This window comes from Cynocephalus volans, chromosome 5, assembly GCF_027409185.1.
Source record: "Cynocephalus volans isolate mCynVol1 chromosome 5, mCynVol1.pri, whole genome shotgun sequence".
Taxonomy (NCBI): domain Eukaryota; kingdom Metazoa; phylum Chordata; class Mammalia; order Dermoptera; family Cynocephalidae; genus Cynocephalus; species Cynocephalus volans.
Genome location: NC_084464.1, coordinates 8,237,868 through 8,254,956, shown reverse-complemented (window position 1 = coordinate 8,254,956; position 17,089 = coordinate 8,237,868). Strand labels below are relative to the sequence as shown.

Genomic DNA, 17,089 nt, shown 5'->3' with positions numbered 1-17,089 from the left:
GGCCACAACCTGTGGGTGGCATCTGGGCTGAGGGAAGCCTTGTCTTCACTCTAGGTCAGGACAGGGAAGAGATGCACAGTGAGAGCAACGTGAACCTCCAGGAGGGAAGGGGCTGGAGGCCAGTCTTAACCCCAGGTAGGACATGAGAGGACAGCCTGAGGGCCCAGGGTTCATGTACAGGGTGGTGGTTGCCACCCCCGCAGTCCCCTTTCACCCTCCAGCCCTGACCTGAGGTGTGAAGGCACCAGGACCAGCAGGTTTATAAAGCCCCCACCCTCTGCCCCTGCCCCTGCCCTGGGAGGGTGTCCCATGTCCCCATGTCCCCCCTCACACAGGAGGAGGGTGTGCGGTCACCCAGGGAGGCTCACAGTGCTGGCCTGGCCTGGCCCGCCCTGCCCTGGGACACCTGACGTTACCTTTGGGGACCTGCTGCCAAATGGCCACAGGAGTCCAGGGCGAGGGCTGACCCAGCGCCGGAAGCATCGGACAAACCTCTCAGCCCAGGGCTGCCTGGGGCTACTGCCCCGGGACCTCGGGATACAGCACGACATCTCACTCTGCCTGTGGCCAAGTGAGCTGGGGAAGGGGCTGTGTATAGAATGTGGGTGCCAGGTTACCGAGTTCCGAGTTCCGTTGGGGTCTGTCGTCAAGGAAGTGAGGTCACTTCCTGGTACCTCATTTCCTGAACCCCTCCTCTGTGTACAAGACTGCAAGTGCCCCTCTGGGTACCTGACTGCTGACCCTCCTTCCCCATGAACTCTCTCTATTGCCCACACTTCCACCAACACTGCCTGACCACACCCCTGTGCAAGGCCTGGGTGCAGCCAGCTTCACAGCTCGGACGAGATACATGGAGGTTCAGCCCCAGCTCCTCCTTCTTATCACTTATGTGACCCTGGACAAGCCACTGTGACTCTCAGGACCTTCCCAGTCTCCCCTTCTGCACAGTGGTGATCATTCTAGCATCTCCTTCCTAAGGATGTCATCAGTCATGTGTGAGCAAACATCTCTGAAACCCATCCCATGACCAGTGTCACATGGAGCTAATGGACCAAACTAGAGATAAAAACCCATGACGGTGTGGAAGGTAGCATGGACTACGACTAATGACAGGTCTGGTTTCTGCCCTATAACCTTGAAAATGTTGCTTTTGCTCTTGGCCTGTTTTCCCTGTCTGCACCATAATTATTACAATACACCAAATTTTACACATAAGCAAAGATGTACAGAGTCTGAGTGAAAACAGCCGGCTGCAGAGTGGCAGTCTTGTCAGTAAGCAGTGACATCTTCTTGCATGGTCTTTCTCTCTGGACTTTCTTCTTTCCAGATCCTGCTTGGGTGGATTAATCTGGTACAGGTGACTAATCGTACCCATTTGCATGAGGATCTTTCAAAGTTGCACGATCAGGTTTTACAGTTGAGGACACTGACACAGAGATTTAACTTCCCGGGCTGCGGGGGGCAGGCCCATCTTTTGAAACTAGATGTGTTCGATTGAGACAGAGATGAGGGGGAGTGGGTTAGGGGGCACTCAGCTCCTGGCTGAGGCTTGCCAAATATTATCACCAAACCCAAGCCTGGTTGCTGTGTCCACATGGAAACCCAACAGGCTCTTTGACTTGTGGAGTGGAGCCGGGGTGGGAAGAGAAGGGGAGATCGTGTGCGGGCTGTGGTCCTCACAGTATGGCCCAGCCTGAAACTTCAGGGTGTCTAAAAATTCTAAACTGGAAACTGACTTTCCAGGTAATTAGGAAGGTAAGTTGTTGGAGTGAGCAGGACTGAAGCCATGTTGGGAACTAAAACTGCATGGGTTCTCAAAGATTTGAAAAGGACACAGATCCTTTTTCCCTTGGACTTCATTTCTCTGAGTTCCCTCTTTCCCCATGGTTATTTGATATTTTGAACCTCGGTTATGGGGCAAGATGACGTTCTATACATGGACGTGAAGCTGTTCTCCGGTCAGCCTGGAGCTGCAGAATTGCATGTGCTATCCAAGGAAGACTCACTAAAGCTATGCTGATTCCATCCCTCCAGCAGGACCCTGAGATAACAGCAAGGACGGGAGCAGAAACCAGACGGAGGCTGGCTGAGACTGCACCTGGTTCCTTGCACGTGCCCCTCCCTCCTGCTTTTCATTTCCCGTGCTCCATTCCCTCCGCTCCCCCTTAAACTCCCCTGAAACCCTAAAGTGGTAGACAGTTCTAGTCTGTCTCCTTAGACATCTGATAGTGAACTTCCTGCCTCGCACCAACATTTGGGACTCACCAGTCTTTTGTTTCTGATTGGTGAGCAAGCGGTGGGACCTGGATGCCAGGAACATACTTGTAAAGGTAGGAGGAGAGGACATATTTGATTGAACTCTTTGCAACTCAAGCTGGGGCTTATAGGACTTCAGCTTGTGTTAGTTGATTGGGGGAGGGTTCAAGGAAGGGGTGGTTTTGTTCTAGACTGGGTGCTGTCAAAAAGCAAGAGCAATTCTATGATTATCTTAACTTTTACTTAGAAGCAGGCAAACTAGTGCAGGAAAGGGAGAGAGACATCTGGCCCTTTTGTGGTTTGGACAAAGCTCTTGTTTTTGTCTGTTCTTAGACAATTACAGAACGGTCTTGGTTTTTGTCTTGCTCCAGAAAGGTAACAGAGAGAGTGTTCTGGGACATGGTTTATGTTCAGTAGGAGAACTCCATGGCCTGGCTCAGCTATGGTGGTCAGGGGCTGCTTTTTTCCTTTCTCAAAGTTCACATTATAATCGGTTGTTTTTTTCCTTTTTTTAAAAAAGATGACCGGTAAGGGGATCTTAACCCCTGACTTGGTGTTGTCAGCACCACGCTCACCCAGTGAGCTAACCAGCCATCCCTCTGTGGGATCTGAACCCGGGGCCTTGGTGTTATCAGCACCACACTCTCCCGACTGAGCCACAGGCCGGCCCTTGTTTTGTTTCTTTTCATCAAATACATTCTGTGTTAGTTCATTCCTGTTGCTTATAACAAAATACTTGAAAGTGGGTGATTTGTAAAGAAAACAAAATCTATTGCTTACAGTTTCTGAGGCTGGGAAGTCCAAAGTCCATCTGGTGGTGGTGACAGTGACCCGGGGGTCTCACATTTCAAGATGGTGGAAGCTGAGAGAGCAAGACAGAGAAAGACAGACTCTCCTCTTCTTTTAAAGTCCTCAGAACCACACCCCTGACCATCATTTTTAATCCATTTGCTCCTGCATGGTCCTACAATCCAATCAGCTCTTCAAGGCTCCAACTTTCAACTACCATAATAGGATTTCCCACCCTCTTAACAGTCACAGTGGGAGCTAAGTTTCTTTCTTTTTTCTTTTTCTTTTTCTTTCTTTCTTTTCTTTTCTTTCTTTTTTTTTTTTTTACAGCAACCAGGGATTTAATATAAATACAAGCAGCATAGAGAAACTCAAAACTATACATAAGCCAAACCCAGATGCCAAGAAGTGGGGATGAAGGCAGGATTTCTGACCCTTTGGTTCAGCCGACCCCGCAAATAAAATCCAACCAAAAGAAATCAAGAAAATAACCATGATTCCTACTGAGCTGTGGGAGAAAGAGGGGTGACGGGACAAAGGTAGGTGTGGGTGTCACCATGGGGTCAGGTCTGACCCTGGGCTGGGAGGGGGAGGGCAAGGTCCTTCACCACCACATAAGCCAAACCCGAGCCACCCAGGTGCTATGAGGCCCTGCCCGAGCAGGGAGGCTGTGTCACACATGCGGCAGGACCCCGCCCCTGCCCCAGTGGGATCAGACAGTGGCCACCCAGTCCTGCTGGGCTGGAGACTGACACAGGTTCTTCCTCCTTGTTTAGGCTGCCTGTGGAGGACGGGGTCACTGCTTCATGATGGCACCTGGCTCAGCCCCAGCAGACCACAAGAAGCCGGCCCCAGACTCACTGAGTGCCTCCAGCAGCTGTGCGGACGCCGCATCCTTGGCTACGTCATGCCCGTCCTGCCCATCTTTGGCCAGCGCAACCCAGATAAGGCCGCTGAAAGGCACCGGATGACCAGGGATCACCACCTCGTACCGGAAGTGGTGCCAGCCAGCAGGTCCTGTGCCCAAACACTTGGTGAGGAACACCGGGCTGCCCAGCCTCATTTGTTAGCACAGCAGCTGGAGGGCAGCCCGAGCCCCTTGGGACCCTAGCCTGTCCCTAGCCAAGGCCAATCGGCTGCCCTGCGGCTGTAGGCACCGCAGTGAGGGCCCCGCAAGCTGCTGGCGGAGTCGCTGCTTCGGGCCTGGCTTGAGCCACTCCACGGCCACCTGCCCTGCACAGAGGCGTGACAGCCCTCCCGCTAGGGCCTTTGGGGGCACGGCGGCCGCGGTGCGCCGCGAGCTGAACTTGAGCAGCGCGATCTGCGCGGGCGCCGCCGGGGCTGGGCAGCGGCAGCGCCTCCTGCAGGCCGGGCCCGGAGGCTGCAGCGCGAGTAGCAGCGGCGGCGGCTCCCGTCGGCGGCGACCCGTCCACGCGCAGCTCGCTCTTCTCGCCGCAGCGGGCGGCTGTGCAGCGGGGCCATGGCGGCCTGCGCGCTGCGCCGCGAGCTTCAGCGGGCGTCGGGAAGCCGCGGTTCAGGCCGCCGAAGGTCATGGGCAGGCGGATCACGCAGGCGGCCCGCGCGCTGCCACAGTGGGATCCCCTGGTGCTCGGAGACGTCCTGGGGCAGCCGCCCGAGAGCTCCTCCGAGTCGGCCGGCGGCGGGCTGCCCACCCGGCCTGGGGCTGGCCCGCCGTCCTTCCTCTGCCCCTCCACCTGCACCAGGCGGATGCCCGTCTCCCTGACCCGCGCCTCCAACGCCGCCTCGTTCTCTGGATTCACCTGCTCACCCCGGAGCTCACACGCCCGCTTGCACTCGTAAGTTTCTACTACAGAAAACCTGGGGAGTACAAGTCAAGCCTCAGTGAGTTTGGGGGGACACAATTCAATCCACTACGCTTTCCCCCTACTTTAAAAAAAAAATGACTTTTTGAAAATCAGGTCAGTTGTCTTATAAAAAAAAAAGTCATTCTGGAGCAATCTCATAATTTCTTTGTGATGGCATTTAACTTGTTCCAATAAGCTGAATATAGGTCTAACGGCTTAGAAAGGTTAAATAAAACTTTTTTCTGGCAAGTATACAGTCTGGACGATGTCAGGAGGTGAATACATCCTGGCAAGAGGCATGGAATAGAATGGTAGATTGCCTCACTGCTAGTGATGTTAAATTTGATAACCTGGTTCAAGTTGACAGCAAACTTCTTCAGTATGAAGGATGGTCAGTGAGCCAGCCATTTGTCTGTGGGTACTTTGGTGCTATGCAAGTATCTGCTTCTCAAGACCCTCTTTCCAGCTTCAATTATCAAAACCTAAGTCGATGATTTTATTGTTCATTCTACATTTATTAGATGGCACTTTTTTCTTTTCTTTTCTTTTCTTTTCTTTTTTTTTTTTTTTTTTTGGCAGGCCAGTACCGGGATCTGAACCCATGACCTTGGTGCTACAAGGCTGTGCTCTAAACAACTGAGCTAACCAGCCAGCCCCCTAGGTGTCATTTTTCTATAAGGAATTTTCTCTTCTCATCTGGGGATAAACTGCAGTTCCTCCTAAAACAGGGCATACTTCATCATTTTCCCTTTCAATGTTGAATTTTTTATGATTTTTAAATCTTTCTCTTCTTTTCCATTTTTCAATGCTGGATTTTAAAGTAAGAATTAGCCATGTGAGTCATCTCAAATCATGACAAATAAGTGTTTCGCCCCCTTCGTTTCCAGTATCATTAAGGATTTGTGGATTTTTTTTCAATGTTTTATAAAAAGTTATTACTATCTTTTCTTCATGATGCTGAAATTGTCCCAAATTTGGGCAGTGGGAACTCCTTCAAGTTGGCTATGTAACTGCAGACAAGATTGACAGAATCCGTCTTTTAGGGCCCCGAGTCAGATCCAGCCTCCTGCCTGTTCTGGTAAATACAGTTTCCTTAGAACACAGCCATGCCCACTTCATTCACATATTTTCTCTGGCTGCCTTTTACACTCTAAAGGCAACAGAAACCACATGGACCAAAAATCCTAAAACATTTTCTATGGGGCCTTTTACAGTAAAAGCTTGCCAACCCCTATTCTAGAGGCAATTGATAACATGATATTCTGTGCAAAGGGCTTTTTGTCAGATGACTCTTGTTATTTAATGAATTAAACTATTTTAAATTTATTTTTCTAATTGTTGCTTAGATAGAGAACTATATTTGATTTTTGTATTGATTTTGTAGCCAGGGAATTTCTTAACTTATTTATTCATTCTAATAATTTATCTGTTGATCTTTTTGGATATTATATAATTATGTTATATACATAGAATTTTATTTTTTCCCTTCTAATACTTATTCCTTTTCCTTTTTATTTATTGCCCTAGCTAGAACCACCAGTACACGTGAAATAGGAGTGCTGAAAACCAGTATCCCGTCTCTTTCATAATATCAGGTAGAAAATTTTAATTACTTTAAATACAAAACTTTCAGGGAAATACCTTCGTATATTAAAAGGATACTTAATTCTTGGAAATATTTTCTCTTTAAATACTTTTCTAGGGCTGGCCAGTTGGCTCCGTTAGTTAGAGCATTCTGTTGCTAACACCAAGGTTAAGAGTTCGGACCCCACTACGTGCCAGCTGCCAAAACAGAAACAAAAACCAACTTTTTGGAGTATAAAATTATGTGTTTTATTATAATATCATCTTTTTTACTTAATATATTCTAAGTATTGTCATTAAGTATTATGTTGTTTTTCTTCTACAAGATTTTAATACCTACGTGGTATTCCGTCACAGGCTTAGTTAGACATTAATCCATTTCGTCAATCTCCTATTGGAATTTTCTATTCTCTCCAAGTCTCTGACAAATTCACCGCTTCCCTATTCTCTCTCTCTCTCTCTCTCTCGCTCTCTCTCTCTCACTCTCTCTCTGCTTTTCCTGTGTCTGGTTACTACGGGGATCCCAACCCATGCCTTCGTTGGTGTTCTAAGATTGTGCTCTAACCAACTGAGCTAACTGGCCAGCCCTCCTGTTCTCTTTCACAATGACCACTTCTATTTATAGATACTTAGTATGTAGGAACGATTCGACGTGTCATCTGGACAACAAAGCTAAGTGAGCCCTCAAGAAGTGTACAGTTTGGTTAGAAAACGTTGACACACAGGGAATAGCAAGGCCAAGGGCAGAGGAAGGGCGGGATTGGCACCTTTTGGAACAGAGAGGAGCTGGGAGGAGTGTAAGGGACAGGTCACCCGGGTTTGAAGACCAGGGTAAGGATTTGGGAGTTTATCCCGAGAGCAATGGAGAAGTGGGGGGATGGCAAGACACAACTGGCATTTTAAAAAATGCCTCTTGTTGGCTCCTTTTTAATCTTCAGGTTTCTGTGACCCCTCAATTGATTCTATCGTACAATGTCACCACTTTGTCTTTGGCCACCCTACCCTCTCACCTCAGAATTAATCTGCACATAATGACACAGCCCAAGAAGACATACTTCTCGCTTTACATCATGAAAGAACATGTGGAAACTTCTTGGAAGTTTCTCAGGAAGGAAGAGGAGAGGCTCACAATATACGTGGCAGCCAAAACTGAATCTTTGAATGTTCTCCCCCAACCCCTGCCCCAAAGCTCCACTACATACATCAGTGGCCTCAAATCACTTTTTTCTCACCCCAAACTGAAAACGTCCACCTTTCTCCTTACCCCGCCCCTCTTATCCCCAGCCTCAGTTCTTGCCTTCTGTATCCCTGCAGCCCTTTATGTAGGAGGGATCTTGTCCTCTTGTCAATTTTCCCTGTTTTCAATGTTTGTCTGGGTGGGGGAGAAGGGGAGAGGAAGGTCCACAGAAGGGCGGACAAAGATGTGCTGGGAAGGATAGCCATGATTCTTGGTTTGCTCTGGGCAATGGTTTATTTTGATTTTCAGTTAATATCTGCTGTGGCTATTCATCTTTTGAATTATAAACACGTCGTACTCAGATTACCATCTGATAGTATTTTTACAATAAAGAAAGCTACTTTTTGGTTTGCTTTTGGCAGCTGGCCGATGTGGGGATCCAAACCTTGACCTTGGTGTTACAGGGGGGCTTTAACCACCAAGCTAACTGGCCAACAAGAAAGTTATGTTGGATGGTACTTTAAGGACACTCAAGTGAGGCCCCTCTTAAGGTTGAGCAGCATGAGTCTGAGCGCCTTGGTCCACCGCTCCTCTGTGTTCCAAAGGGTGGTGATGGAGCAGCATTCCCTGCTGCCCCCAGCGTCCTCCAGCAGGCCTTTCCCCACGTGGCTCTTGCAGGGCAGGCAGAGGCCCTGCTCACCCTTCCCAGCCTCTTCCTTGAACTGCTGCATGCCGTCCAGGAAGGCCTGCATGGCATGGTCAAGTCTGTTACTCAAGGACTCACCCCACCCGCATAATAGAACAGGGGCAGCTCAGTGGAGCCATCTGTTAAGGACTTCAGATAGGAGTGGTTTCTACAGGGGACCAGCCTGTACCTCTGAAACGGCAGCCCAGTCACATTGGACAGGGCAAGCAGCAGCAGTGCCGTCTGTCCCCAGGCAGCATTAATCTCATCCCAGTGCACGGGGACAGTGGGGGAGAGGACCCAGTCTAAAGTTACTGATGACGCCCAAGGGGCCCTCCTCCCAGGTCTTAAACGTGGCATTGAAGATGTTGGTTTTCTTCAGCCAGTGCAGCTGCCCACGGGCGTGGCGCAGCTGGTTCTCCACGCTCCTCAGCTCATCCTACAGTCCCAGCTGTTGCCACTCCAGTGCCCTGCAGTCCCTCTGGACCCACCGCTCCCACTGCTGCAGCTCTGCAGTCTCGGCCTGGGCTGCCTGCAGCTCCGCAGCCGCCCTTGCAAGGTTCACGTCCACGTCCTCCAGCTCGTGGGCCAGCTTTGCCTCCTCCCGTTCCAGGTCCCCCAGCTCTGTCTGCAGCTCCTCCTGCCCCACCTGCTCGCTGGTGTCCAGGCAGTGCCTGTAGTCCTGGCTCTCGAGCTGTTTCAGACTCCGGGTTATCCGACGGAATAATGCCCCTTTCTCTGATCATGAAGAATTTTCCAATCTGGGGTTTGTCTTTTAAGCTTTGGACATTATTCTTGGTTTGTTTTGACCAGGAAAAGTCAGTCTTTTCCTCTGTGGCATCTGGCTCTCCACTCATTCAAAAGTAGTTCCTATTTCAAGATTAGGGCAATAAGAACTATCGGGGCTTTGTGTCTCTACATATAGTCTTTGATTTTTCTGTCATTTTCCTCTTACTGGAAACATAAAATAAAAATTAATCAGTTCCTTCTCATGTTATGTGGCCAGATACAAAAGACCACATAACTGTACTGATAGGAACAATCCACGACAGGTCAATTCACACACACAGAAAATGGAGTGGTTGTCAGGGACTAGGAGAGGCGGGATGGGGAGTGACAGCTTAATGGCTGCAGAGCTGATGAAGCTGTTCTCTCACTAGACAGAGGTGAGGGCTGCAGCACATGAGAAATGTACTTCATGCCACTGAATTGTAATTTTGAAAATATTAAAACACTTTATTTTATACAAGGGATATAAGTGAAGAGAAAAGATGATAAAATTTGGGAGATGCAGGACAAAGACAAAAACGAGGACAAGCACGGTGGCAGGGAAGGGGAAGGACAGCTCTGGAGTGGGGACTGGTGAGGGTGTTTGTGGGAGCTCTGGAGGCGGGGCTCCCCTGGGTGCTGGTGTTTCTTCCACTTCTTTTGATGTTTCAGGGGTGGTTAGGTGAGCTTGCTCTGGCTCTGTCTAGCTCTTGCTCTTGCTCGGGCTCGGGCTCGGGCTCGGGCTCTAGATCTTCCTCTGGCTCTGGCTCAGGATCTTGCTCGTGCTCGGGCTCGGGCTCAGGATCTTGCTTTCGCTCTGGCTCTGGCAGTGGAGGTGGAGCTGGAGCTGAAGATGGCCTTAGCTCTTGGGACAGTTGTTCAGCCTGGGCAGAAGCTGGAAGTGGAGTGACAACAATTGAAAATATCAACATGAGTTTCTATGTCTCTTCCAATGACAGTCTTTCTGAGAAGCCCAAGTCCAGAGACCCAGCCTCAGGAAGTCTCCCCACACTGCAGGACACTGCATGATTGTTCTGAGTACTCAGTGCCCCTGTCCCCAGCCTGCTTCTGGAAACTCTGCTCTGTGTGGCCCAGCCCAGCCCCCTCCCCAAACCCTCACAGGCACCCACCCTCTTCCTCCTCACCCTCAGTCTCTGCCTCACTGGGCTCCAGGTGCTCCAGCTTCTCCAGCTGCGCCAGAAGAAGATCAGCCTTACGCTCCGCCTCTGAACCCGGCATATTGACACGGACATGGGCCAGCAGAGACTTCAAAGCATGGAATTCAGGAGGCTCGTGGAAGTCAATGGAATAGAATTCCAGCCAGATCTCTAGGATGGAGGACATGGCACTGGGGGAGAAAGGTGGGCAGCAGCATCAGAGGCCTGGCCTATCCCTCTATGCTGCCCTCTCAGGGCTCCCCCGAGTGAGCTGCAGTCTTGTACCCTGTGCCCCTGCCTGACCATAGACCAGCCCCTCCAATGTCCACCCCCAGTATGGCAGCCCCGGCAGAGATGGTCCTGGAAACCAAGGAGGGGCTGGCAAAAGCCTCTGTGGGGGGAGCCTTCAATCACTGGTGTGACCACCTTTCCCTTCTTCAGGGAAACCTGACACCCTCCTCTGTCTGGGTCCCTGCCCCGTCCCTATTGGAATGACCTGTCCATCAGGGCAGGAGGGTGCTGTCTGCTCTGGGCATTACTCGCTGGCACACAGGAGGTGTCCAGGAATATCTGATGAATGAGGAAACAGAGGGAGGCTCTGCTCCCCTGGCCTTCCCAGGGCCCTTGGAAAACCCCAAACTTGAGGTGACACGTGGATGTGCTGCCCAACTGTCCCCATCCAAATCTGCATCTCCTCTTCCCACTGACACTGATCTCTTGACCCTGACCACACTCTGCACCACCAGCACCAGCTGAGCATCCGCATGGGTGAGCATCCCCGAGTGTGAGCGGGATGCTCTGCACACCTGCTCTGGCTCAGCACGGGCTCTGGGGGTGTGGGCAGGGCTGGATGGGAAGGGTGGGGGCAGGTTCTCTCTGGGCTCACTCTGCTCTCCAGCCTCTCGCACACCCTACAGTGCCTGTGGCCCCCTCCCCAGCTCATCTTGACTCCTTTTCCTGCAGGAAAGCCTGTGCCCTGGGCCCTGTAGCAGGAATCATAAGATGTGTGGCAGCCAGACTTCTGCCAGCCCCCCCCATCCACAGGCCCCCACCGACCACACACAGTTCTGTGGAGATGGGAGCCCCTCCATGTGCACCCAAACCCCACTCACCATTTTAGCAGCTCCAGGGCTCCGCCATCCCCATGAAAATTGGAAAGAATGCTTCTGTACCTAGAGGAGACCAGGACGGTGTCACCTCTACCATATGGTGGCACTACCTGCTTCTCATGTATATTGTGGTTGTCTGACCTCTGACTAGAATGGAAGCCCAGGAGGGCAGGGAATGTAGTCTCCTCGGTTCATTGGAATATGGTCAGTGCCCAGAAAGTCACTGCACATAGTGTGACTTCAGATATGTTTGTTGAAGGAATGAACGCCAACCAACTCCTCCCAAGATATCTGGGTGCACCTGAAGCCCCTCTGCCAGCCTCCAGTCTCCCTGCTTTGAATACACCCAGAAGCCTACAGATAGAATCTCAAATGTGAAAAGAGTGAAGGCCAAGTCAACGAGGTCAGTGAGGGTGTGACAGAGACTTCCTCGTGGGGTGGGGGCAGGAATCCTGAATGAGGATGACCGTGGCCCCTCCAGCAGAACTTTCCACAGGGCTGGACTCAGGAGCAGCACTTTCCATGGGGGACCCACTGGAGCTTGTTCCTGTTACCACCCACTGAACACAGGTGGAAACTGAGGCTCAGAGGGGTGTGGTGACAGTCCCAAGACTCACAGCTGGGAGGCAGCCGAGTGACACTGTGTGATCGAGGGGCAGAGTGCTCACCGGAGGAAAAGCAGGTGCAGCGCCTGCTGGGGAGTGGGAAAGTTCCTGAAGCTCAGGAGAAAGGTGTGCACGTAGGAGTGGTCGCCACGCTTGACAGCGGGCACCAGGTGCTCCACCCACTTCTGCAGGGTGCCTGCGGGGACAGGCCACAACCTGTGGGTGGCATCTGGGCTGAGGGAAGACTTGTCTTCACTCTAGGTCAGGACAGGGAAGAGATGCACAGTGAGAGCAACGTGAACCCCCAGGAGGGAAGGGGCTGGAGGCCAGTCTTAACCCCAGGGAGGACATGAGAGGACAGCCTGAGGGCCCAGGGTTCATGTACAGGGTGGTGGTTGCCACCCCCGCAGTCCCCTTTCACCCTCCAGCCCTGACCTGAGGTGTGAACGCACCAGGACCAGCAGGTTTATAAAGCCCCCACCCTCTGCCCCTGCCCTGGGAGGGTGTCCCATGTCCCCATGTCCCCCCTCACACAGGAGGAGGGTGTGCGGTCACCCAGGGAGGCTCACAGTGCTGGCCTGGCCTGGCCCGCCCTGCCCTGGGACACCTGACGTTACCTTTGGGGACCTGCTGCCAAATGGCCACAGGAGTCCAGGGCGAGGGCTGACCCAGCGCCGGAAGCATCGGACAAACCTCTCAGCCCAGGGCTGCCTGGGGCTACTGCCCCGGGACCTCGGGATACAGCACGACATCTCACTCTGCCTGTGGCCAAGTGAGCTGGGGAAGGGGCTGTGTATAGAATGTGGGTGCCAGGTTACCGAGTTCCGAGTTCCGTTGGGGTCTGTCGTCAAGGAAGTGAGGTCACTTCCTGGTACCTCATTTCCTGAACCCCTCCTCTGTGTACAAGACTGCAAGTGCCCCTCTGGGTACCTGACTGCTGACCCTCCTTCCCCATGAACTCTCTCTATTGCCCACACTTCCACCAACACTGCCTGACCACACCCCTGTGCAAGGCCTGGGTGCAGCCAGCTTCACAGCTCGGACGAGATACATGGAGGTTCAGCCCCAGCTCCTCCTTCTTATCACTTATGTGACCCTGGACAAGCCACTGTGACTCTCAGGACCTTCCCAGTCTCCCCTTCTGCACAGTGGTGATCATTCTAGCATCTCCTTCCTAAGGATGTCATCAGTCATGTGTGAGCAAACATCTCTGAAACCCATCCCATGACCAGTGTCACATGGAGCTAATGGACCAAACTAGAGATAAAAACCCATGACGGTGTGGAAGGTAGCATGGACTACGACTAATGACAGGTCTGGTTTCTGCCCTATAACCTTGAAAATGTTGCTTTTGCTCTTGGCCTGTTTTCCCTGTCTGCACCATAATTATTACAATACACCAAATTTTACACATAAGCAAAGATGTACAGAGTCTGAGTGAAAACAGCCGGCTGCAGAGTGGCAGTCTTGTCAGTAAGCAGTGACATCTTCTTGCATGGTCTTTCTCTCTGGACTTTCTTCTTTCCAGATCCTGCTTGGGTGGATTAATCTGGTACAGGTGACTAATCGTACCCATTTGCATGAGGATCTTTCAAAGTTGCACGATCAGGTTTTACAGTTGAGGACACTGACACAGAGATTTAACTTCCCGGGCTGCGGGGGGCAGGCCCATCTTTTGAAACTAGATGTGTTCGATTGAGACAGAGATGAGGGGGAGTGGGTTAGGGGGCACTCAGCTCCTGGCTGAGGCTTGCCAAATATTATCACCAAACCCAAGCCTGGTTGCTGTGTCCACATGGAAACCCAACAGGCTCTTTGACTTGTGGAGTGGAGCCGGGGTGGGAAGAGAAGGGGAGATCGTGTGCGGGCTGTGGTCCTCACAGTATGGCCCAGCCTGAAACTTCAGGGTGTCTAAAAATTCTAAACTGGAAACTGACTTTCCAGGTAATTAGGAAGGTAAGTTGTTGGAGTGAGCAGGACTGAAGCCATGTTGGGAACTAAAACTGCATGGGTTCTCAAAGATTTGAAAAGGACACAGATCCTTTTTCCCTTGGACTTCATTTCTCTGAGTTCCCTCTTTCCCCATGGTTATTTGATATTTTGAACCTCGGTTATGGGGCAAGATGACGTTCTATACATGGACGTGAAGCTGTTCTCCGGTCAGCCTGGAGCTGCAGAATTGCATGTGCTATCCAAGGAAGACTCACTAAAGCTATGCTGATTCCATCCCTCCAGCAGGACCCTGAGATAACAGCAAGGACGGGAGCAGAAACCAGACGGAGGCTGGCTGAGACTGCACCTGGTTCCTTGCACGTGCCCCTCCCTCCTGCTTTTCATTTCCCGTGCTCCATTCCCTCCGCTCCCCCTTAAACTCCCCTGAACCCCTAAAGTGGTAGACAGTTCTAGTCTGTCTCCTTAGACATCTGATAGTGAACTTCCTGCCTCGCACCAACATTTGGGACTCACCAGTCTTTTGTTTCTGATTGGTGAGCAAGCGGTGGGACCTGGATGCCAGGAACATACTTGTAAAGGTAGGAGGAGAGGACATATTTGATTGAACTCTTTGCAACTCAAGCTGGGGCTTATAGGACTTCAGCTTGTGTTAGTTGATGGGGGGTGGGTTCAAGGAAGGGGTGGTTTTGTTCTAGACTGGGTGCTGTCAAAAAGCAAGAGCAATTCTATGATTATCTTAACTTTTACTTAGAAGCAGGCAAACTAGTGCAGGAAAGGGAGAGAGACATCTGGCCCTTTTGTGGTTTGGACAAAGCTCTTGTTTTTGTCTGTTCTTAGACAATTCCAGAACGGTCTTGGTTTTTGTCTTGCTCCAGAAAGGTAACAGAGAGAGTGTTCTGGGACATGGTTTATGTTCAGTACGAGAACTCCATGGCCTGGCTCAGCTATGGTGGTCAGGGGTTGCTTTTTTTCTTTCTCAAAGTTCACATTATAATCGGTTGTTTTTTTCCTTTTTTTAAAAAAGATGACTGGTAAGGGGATCTAAACCCCTGACTTGGTGTTGTCAGCACCACGCTCACCCAGTGAGCTAACCAGCTATCCCTCTGTGGGATCTGAACCCGGGGCCTTGGTGTTATCAGCACCACACTCTCCCGACTGAGCCACAGGCCGGCCCTTGTTTTGTTGCTTTTCATCAAATACATTCTGTGTTAGTTCATTCCTGTTGCTTATAACAAAATACTTGAAAGTGGGTGATTTGTAAAGAAAACAAAATCTATTGCTTACAGTTTCTGAGGCTGGGAAGTCCAAAGTCCATCTGGTGGTGGTGACAGTGACCCCGGGGTCTCACATTTCAAGATGGTGGAAGCTGAGAGAACAAGACAGAGAAAGACAGACTCTCCTCTTCTTTTAAAGTCCTCAGAACCACACCCCTGACCATCATTTTTAATCCATTTGCTCCTGCATGGTCCTACAATCCAATCAGCTCTTCAAGGCTCCAACTTTCAACTACCATAATAGGATTTCCCACCCTCTTAACAGTCACAGTGGGAGCTAAGTTTCTTTCTTTTCTCTTTTTCTTTTTCTTTCTTTCTTTTCTTTTCTTTTTTTTTTTTTACAGCAACCAGGGATTTAATATAAATACAAGCAGCATAGAGAAACTCAAAACTATACATAAGCCAAACCCAGATGCCAAGAAGTGGGGATGAAGGCAGGATTTCTGACCCTTTGGTTCAGCCGGCCCCGCAAATAAAATCCAACCAAAAGAAATCAAGAAAATAAGCATGATTCATACTGAGCTGTGGGAGAAAGAGGGGTGACGGGACAAAGGTAGGTGTGGGTGTCACCATGGGGTCAGGTCTGACCCTGGGCTGGGAGGGGGAGGGCAAGGTCCTTCCCCACCACATAAGCCAAACCCGAGCCACCCAGGTGCTATGAGGCCCTGCCCAAGCAGGGAGGCTGTGTCACACATGCGGCAGGACCCCGCCCCTCCCCCAATGGGATCAGACAGTGGCCACCCAGGCCTGCTGGGCTGGAGACTGACACAGGCTCTGCCTCCTTGTTTAGGCTGCCTGTGGAGGACGGGGTCACTGCTTCATGATGGCACCTGGCTCAGCCCCAGCAGACCACAAGAAGCCGGCCCCAGACTCACTGAGTGCCTCCAGCAGCTGTGCGGACGCCGCATCCTTGGCTACGTCATGCCCGTCCTGCCCATCTTTGGCCAGCGCAACCCAGATAAGGCCGCTGAATGGCACTGGATGACCAGGGATCACCGCCTGGTACCAGAAGTGGTGCCAGCCAGCAGGTCCTGTGCCCAAACACTTGGTGAGGAACACCGGGCTGCCCAGCCTCATTTGTTAGCACAGCAGCTGGAGGGCAGCCCGAGCCCCTTGGGACCCTAGCCTGTCCCTAGCCAAGGCCAATCGGCTGCCCTGCGGCTGTAGGCACCGCAGTGAGGGCCCCGCAAGCTGCTGGTGGAGTCGCTGCTTCGGGCCTGGCTTGAGCCACTCCACGGCCACCTGCCCTGCACAGAGGCGTGACAGCCCTCCCACCAGATGAACAGTAATTAAAAAAATAGAATAAGTAAGAAAGTTATAAATTTAATCTAGTTCATTTTTTTCAAACTTGTTCAGGTATTGTTTTATTTATGTATAGAATCACAACTGCAAATGTATTTATTTTGACTCACAAACAATCTTTGATATCTACTCTTCTGATAAATATCTTCTTTCCTGCAAGAGCAAGGAGGACCAAACCTTCACTCAACAATGGCTCTCCATTTGATTTTTAAGCACACCCTTAAATATTCAGGCCTGGCAGTTACTACTTACTTTCAAGGTTTTTATCACGTTAAGAAAAACTCTGGAGTATATTTAAGACTGTTAATTAACTTTTTAAATCCTTGCCTTGCAATGTTTTCTTCAGAAATTATATAGATTAAGCTATAAGTGATTTATAGGTTAATATCTCCAAAGAGTAGAGTGGTTTTCCAACAAAACAATTGTAAAAGATCTGGAAAGGATTACAAGAGACCGTCCAGTCCCTTGCTATTCAACGTGTGGGCAACACAGCAACAACCACCAAGCTACTGCAGGAAGCTCCCAGGGTCTCCTGCGCCAGGGCAGCGGGGGCCACGGGCCTTGACCATGCTCCCCCAACACCCGCAACCAGCCTAGCAATGAC

General features: G+C 50.9%; 2 pseudogenes; both read right to left on the bottom strand.

Moving 5' to 3' along the window:
* Nucleotides 1-3,841: 3,841 nt before the first annotated feature.
* Nucleotides 3,842-4,850, bottom strand: LOC134377848 (dead end protein homolog 1-like; annotated as a pseudogene).
* Nucleotides 4,851-8,189: 3,339 nt separating this feature from the next.
* On the bottom strand, nt 8,190-9,002 carry LOC134377707 (beclin-2-like; annotated as a pseudogene).
* Nucleotides 9,003-17,089: the final 8,087 nt, after the last annotated feature.